This window comes from Macrobrachium nipponense, chromosome 5 (assembly GCF_015104395.2).
Source record: "Macrobrachium nipponense isolate FS-2020 chromosome 5, ASM1510439v2, whole genome shotgun sequence".
Taxonomy (NCBI): domain Eukaryota; kingdom Metazoa; phylum Arthropoda; class Malacostraca; order Decapoda; family Palaemonidae; genus Macrobrachium; species Macrobrachium nipponense.
In genome coordinates, this window is record NC_061107.1 from 95,924,565 (window position 1) to 95,932,064 (window position 7,500).

General features: G+C 32.8%; 1 protein-coding gene across 1 annotated transcript in view; it reads left to right on the forward strand.

Moving 5' to 3' along the window:
* Window positions 1-7,500, forward strand: part of LOC135215530 (serine-rich adhesin for platelets-like) — a 346,329-nt gene that overhangs the window by 614 nt on the left and 338,215 nt on the right. The gene's annotated exons all lie outside the window — the stretch shown is intronic.

Below are 7,500 nucleotides of genomic sequence, written 5' to 3' on the forward strand. Positions count from 1 at the left end.
AGCTGAATGTTTGTATGTATGTCTATGTACATTTGTATATACTTATGTATATCGACATTTATGTACATATGCAGTCTTAACAATTGTTTGTTTTAAAACTTATATACACATGATCAGAGAAATATTCTTCAACATTGCAATGTTGCTTCCATTCAGAAGTAGACTTTGCAGACAGTAAAATATTCTTTTAGTATTTTTTATCTTAAGTATATCCACTCACGTCCTTTCTAGTTTCAAAGGTGTAAAGAACTGGGTAGGTATACTTACTGTATCGTCATGGCAAGAATAACAAAAAAAATGGGTAAGCACATTCAGGTACATATCGCATAGACCTTTAAAACAGAAAGCAAATTCGCCATGCAAAATATGAGCGAAAACCTTAATTGTTAACAGCCGCCTATGCCAAGGATGTCTTAATTAATTAGTCCACCAGCAACATCCTTCCCAATTAGTTTATAGATGAATATATATTTAATTTACACCACGAAATCATTGTTCCCATGTACCTATATGGAGTGGTTAAGTTCCCTGTCGTTGATCACTCTTGATCTTATCCTGGGGAAAATAGCTCTGTCGTTGAGTGTTGTTAAAAAAAACTCCCTTTGATGCAAACGATTTAATATCCATTAACTACTGTGAAAGACAGCTTCTCTCTCTCTCTGTCTCTCTCTCTCTCTCTCTCTCTCTCTCTCTCTCCTCTCTCTCTCTCCAATCAAGAATTATTGTAAACCTCTTTTCACACTGAATAGGCGTTGCTTTCATAAAGCACAGATTTAGTAATGTGAAAAGGTATTAGTTAATTTTTTCGAATTTTTTTCAGTTTATCTGCATTAGTCATTTCTTAGTAGTTGATTACTCCTCCCCCTATTTTTAGAGAACTGTTATCCTTCATTCATTGGATGAGAGAGAGAGAGAGAGAGAGAGAGAGAGAGAGAAAGAGAGAGAGTCTAAGCTTCTGGGTAGAGAAACTTAATAGCCAACGATATAGATATTACATGATTCCTAGTTCGTTATCAGGGACTCTCAGTTATATGTTTTCACGATGAAAGTTTTGTCGATTTATCGGTGACTTACTGCCAAAGAAACAAAACAGTTTTGAAACTATCCTTGGACAAAGTTATGTGTGTACAGTTGTTTGCGTAAGATGAACAGATCATCCTATTTTGGTGATATAAGAAGTTAGTATACGGTGATTAACTAGTTGCAGAGTAAGATCCACGAGATTGCTATCGTGCAGGATAAATATTTTTCAACACAAACAGCGAGAAATATCGTAGCTTGAGCCTAGATTTGTTTTGTAGAAGTAACCGTCTCATAATGTTTGTCTTCACTGCCGATTTATTTTTAAATGGAGGAAATGGAGGAAATATGCCAAAAAATACACTTATATACAGTGTAATTACATGATTTGAATATCTGATTCTGAAGTAAAAATAGTGGATTTCGCAACTGCACGCATAAAGTTATACATTCAATATACAAGGATTATATATATATATATATTATATATATATATATATATATATATATATATATAAATATATGTATATATATACATATATATATATATATATATATATATATATATATATAAAATAAAAATATATATATAAATATATATATATATATATATATATACAGGCAATACATGTACACTGTTATAGAAGAATGAAGACTAGTCACAAAATAAGGTAGCTATGAAACAGAACAAACGGTTTTTCGTATCCGGAACAATGATCGACCACAATAGTTTAAATTCAGTGTATAGGGCCGTTTCTAGGGATTAGATGTAACTGGGTCTTGAAAGGCGTTTTGCGGGAAACAATCGTTACTCTTAATTTGAGATTGAAATTATTCAAATTTCGAAAATAGACTAAATGGCAAAAGGTCTCGACGCCTTTGTTTTTAGAGGTATATGACTTACAGAGACGTTTTCAATATACGGGAAAGAAAATCTATTAAAGGAGAGAGAGAGAGAGAGAGAGAGAGAGAGAATTTCGTTCACATCGTAACACTTCCTCTAAGTTAAACGTAACCTAGTTTAGGCAGTCAGCTTGCCCTTTTATGAGAGAATGGAAATTGGTTCGGAAGCAATTAAGCGATAATGGAAAAATTTTAGAGAATTTGAGTTGTTTATATTTATATTATATTATATATACTATATATATATATATATATATATATATATATATATATGCAGAAGCCAGGTACTATGTCGTACCTCTAAGTAAATGGGGATACAATCCACAATGAAGTAAAATCCTCTTGTAGTTTAAAATATATATATCTTGTACAGGATTAAAGCTTTCGACCATCAACTGTGGTCTTGTTCACTAAAATGTCTCCACAGTTGATGGTCGAAAGCTTTAATCCTGTACAAGATATATATATTTTAAACTACAAGAGGATTTTACTTCATTGTGGATTGTATCCCCATATATATATATATATATATATATATATATATATATATATATATATATATATATACATATATATATATATATACTATATATTCAAACCCTGTATGATAATCTCTGTTGATTAAACGAAGGCCTTCGACAGCTTCTACAGCCTAATATCATGGAAGATCTAACGTCATTATAGTAATTCCGTTGAGTAAGTAATTGAAAAGATCCACCGAGGAAGCGCATGCCAGTGATTGATTCGTAACTTTTGCTGTTTGAATTTCTCATGGATTTTACAGCAACAACAAAAGTTGTTTACAATGAAGAAGTTTGGTTATGAAAAACAAAACGCAGACAGATCTACATAACGAGCTTAACAGAATGCACTACATATCTAGAGAGATGGACTTGGCTAAATTGATGAAAATCAGAAGCAGTGATGACTGAGTATGGAAAAATGAATGAAATAAAACCAGAGGGGGAGAGGGTCAGTGAGGCCGAGTATCTCGAATAAGTGGAAACAATTATATCCAATGCGAAGTCTCTTGAGGAAGAATTTAGTTGAAAACTGTAATAGGCAAATTAATCAACCAGCAGGCTGGATAAGAACTGACATTTTAATAGACCGAAATTTCTTGCGAAAGTAAAAGACCAAATATCAGTTCGATTTGATGTGGATAGTTTAAGGACATTGAAGTATTGCAGTAGGGACCAACTTTGAAACTACATATATGTAACTATTGTTCTCGATTGCAGAATAAAACTTAACGAGTAAATAACAAGAGACTAAAGACAGAGTGAGATATTGTACCATAAGAGAAATCACATAAGCCGCGATAGGCAGATTGCGTGGACGAAAGGGAGAGGTAGATAGCTTGAACGTTTCCTTCGTACCCCCTTATGGAGAAGAGCTCCAAAGAGGAGCTAGAAGATACTGACTTGCTTGGATGAGAGTATGGCCCATGCAGCTTGGTTTGAGTGAAGGTTTGTGAAGTGTGAGCACAAGAAACACATGAATGACGAATTTGACGGAGATCTTGCTTTACTAAGCGTTATAGGCGATGACGACATTTGAGATTTTTTTAAAATTAAACACATGAGCTTGTGAACATGGAAACTGCACAATGCATCATTCGGGTTGTGTTTATATATGAGCCAGTGCGCGCAAATACATGTGTGTGTGAATATATGTATGTATTATCAGAATAAAATCTCCAAACGTTGACACATTAATTCGTCTTTCGTAAGATCTTTCTAAAGGAGTATCACGCTGGATTATGTTCATCCATTCTTCATGGCACGTTTAGTACAGAAAACTAGGAGTTACTATTGCAACTAATGGGCACAGTTTTCCGTGTCGAAAATGATGACAATGGTTGCAGGTCCACAATAATATAGCAGCTGAGTATATGGTCTCTAATGGATATTAAAAGCTTTCGAACCTTGTACTAGGTTCATTATCAGTCAAGTCACTTGACTGAAGATGAACCTAGTACAAAGTTCGAAAGCTTATAATATCCATTAAAGACCATATACTCACATGCTATATTATTATGGACCTGCAACCATTGTAACTGTTTGTGGTACATATTGATATTTCAAGAATAGGCCGCTTGTTGTTTCAGCTGTATTCATTATCTAACATGTTTTCTTTCGAAATATCAATAATATCATCTCTTAACATAGCTAGCATATGGTCTGTTCCTGTTACCAAGTTAATAATAATGCTTCATTACTCACGGAGTCATTTTCTTAGTGATTTTAACTAATTACTCGCTATTATTCTCAGGTTCCATTTGCATAACACGTCATACTTTTTTAAATTTGTACCTATAACAGTTTACGATTATACACTGTAAAATTCAAGGTACAAGAAAATTAACAATGCCTTTTCTTTTTGTAATGTGAGTTTTGTTAGTTGCAAAAGTCAACTTTAAAACGTAGGCACTTTAAATCACTTTTAAAACAGTTCATTACATTTAAATTTCTACTTTACAATCAAATTGTCTATGCACATCTTAATCTCTCAGATGCTCAAAATGTCCCCACCCCCCTCAACATTGCAACATTCTTCAAAACTTTACAGATCTAAACTGTTAATATATGAATACAAAATAGATAGTTGAATAACTGTAAACCTACTTTTAGGCCACCCTGTATAAAATTCGGTTTCGTGAATATCATACATCAAGATATATTTTCATACTTTCCTCCACAAAATAGATCATTCCCTCCATTACTAAATATTGCGCGATGAAGCATTATCTCTCTCATAGTACGATGTTTATAGCAATCAGTTCCTGGAAACGAAGTCAAGTTCTCTTTTCTGCACTAAAACGACGAGAATGAGCACCATGTCCTTAATTTTCGACAGTAATCATCGTTCCTGTAATACTCTTCACCAAAAAAAAAAAAAAAAAAATTACCTGGAGTGTATTGCAGCATGCACATACGATCACAGTTTCCTGTAATTGGAAATCCATTCTGGAAAAAAACCCGGTTTTTTCTCAGCTTCCCGTTTGGGAAACACCGATGGGTCTTTTGTCAGGGCCTGGCATCGCAAGGCTCTTGAAAAAGACAGTAAATTACCCGTGAAATTCTCAACAGCACAGAGAATTGGTTGTGCAGAGGACGAGAAATGCAAATGCAGTTAGACTGGGATACGAAATGTAAATATATATATATATATATATATATATATATATATATATATATATATATATATATATATAATATTATATATATATATATATATACATATATATATATATATATATATATATATATATATATATATATATATATATATATATATATATATATATATATATGAAAATTAAGGTAAGTAAAATTGCCTGATATGTCAGGTATTTTTGTTGGATATTTGATTGTAGAAGATCAGAAGTAGTTATTAGTACATTATATTAAAAAACTGGTAATATTATGAATTAAAAAACATGAGAAATGTGTAGTTTCACGAATATTTTGTATAAAAACGCACGAAAATATTTATGCACTTTCTTGCTGACTTTATTGATTAATATCGTTCTATTATTTATTCACATGAAAAATTACAATCATAATTCAGTTGCGTATAACGCGATTTAAACGACAGCTTTCAGTAGTTCCGGATGAAAAGATTTTTTAGGGTCAAAACATTTTTTCTTAGAACAGATCTTTACTTATGTCGTATGTATTTATAAAGGCGAGGCCTTAGGACTGCAACAGATAATTGTTCGAGAGATTAGAAGAGAAAAATGGAAACACCTTGTGTGATTTCAGAACTCAAGGTAATATTTTTTAATTACAAGACCTTGTAAGATGTAAGTATAAAATACAAACCAATACTTAAATCTATCATATTTGCCTAGAAAGAGAGAGAGAGAGAGAGAGAGAGAGAGAGAGAGAGAGAGAGAGAGACGGGGGGGGAAGGGGGGTGTAAATGCAGAATTCTAACTCTTGTGGCAAAAGTTGCATTGGTCAACTTTCAGAAACTCCCAGCATGCAATTTATGTTATGGGTATTGGCTTACTGGGAAAGAAATACATAAACGTCGAACGAAATAAAATAAAACAACCTATCTGATTCACCTTAAATTTCGCCGAAATATTGAAGTTCAGGTGTATTGGGATAATATCCATTTTAACCATCTTTTATCACGAGATGGACCGTCCATTTTTAACGGTAAAATTAATTCAGTGCTTTTAACGACTTCCACCTTTATATGAAATTTGTGCAACTTTTCAGGAAATTATGACATAACCATGAATTATTTGCTTCTTTACCGATAGATGACTAGTGATACCGAAAAATATAAATCTTTTTCCTAGATACATATAAAATCATAATAGCCACAATGCCCTCTTAATTTCTCGAAGTCTCACTTTTTATTTATTTTTTTTCTGGATATGCTTGTCAGTACGAAGCCTTGAAGATCCAGGTACAAGAAAGTTGAAGAAATTATGATATGCGGTAGCAGGAAACCGCATATCACAATATCTTCAAATTTCTCATGCTTGGATTTCAAGGCTTTGTAGCGAGAAGCGTATAACCCCCCACCCCGGAAAAAAAGCGCGAAGAAATTCAGGAGTTAGAGGGCATTGTGGCTATTACAATTACACACACGCGCATTTACAACACACACACATACACACACACACACACATATATATATATATATATATATATATATATATATATATATATATATATAAAATATATATATTATAATGAATAGGCATCTAGAAAAAGCCAGCGTCTGCAGGATACGTGAGCTATTCATTTTAAATCTACGGCGTTCCAGATGCCCCAACCTTCCTGTATATGTGTATATATATTATATATATATATATATATATATATATATATATATATATATATATAAATATATATATATATATAATTTCTTGGCTTGGGTTATGATTTAATTTAAGAATCCAACTCAGCCTGGGCACTGTAATTTTAGACATAGTGAATAGTATATACAAGCAGTCCTCTGCCACGAACTTTCATCTTATAAACTTTAAAGGCAGAAACTTTCGCATCTGTAGGATACGTGAGCTTTTTTGTTTATCTAGAACTATATTTACCTGTTTTTATTTGCCCATTTTTTAAAAGAAAGATTAGAAATGTTTATATATTATGAACTTTATTTTATGTACAAAGACCAAATCCTCTTGACAGAAAGCTTTTTCACTGCAAAGAGCTAAACGCCGTAGTCTAACTGCAGTGCTGGATGCCTAGGCCTAACTTTGTTGGACTTGCAGGCGAACTGAACGTTCAAACGAGCTCTTTGAAACGAAACTCGTTTGTATGTAGAGGAGGACTCCCTGTTATATTGTTTTCCGTTTTCGGGGCAATTGTAACGTCGTTGTTGGGTCGGTCGTGGTAAAAGGCTCTACTCATTCTTTATTTTACAAAAGGCAGCACGAAATTATGTAAAAGAACTTTAGTGATACACCGCGAATCTTTTACTTAAGTTCCTTTATCTCTGTTTTTTCTTTATTTACTTATCACAAGAAATGCGGAGTTGAGTCCCATTCCAACAATAGTTATAGTAAAATTTTGAGGTGTATATGAATGCACACATACA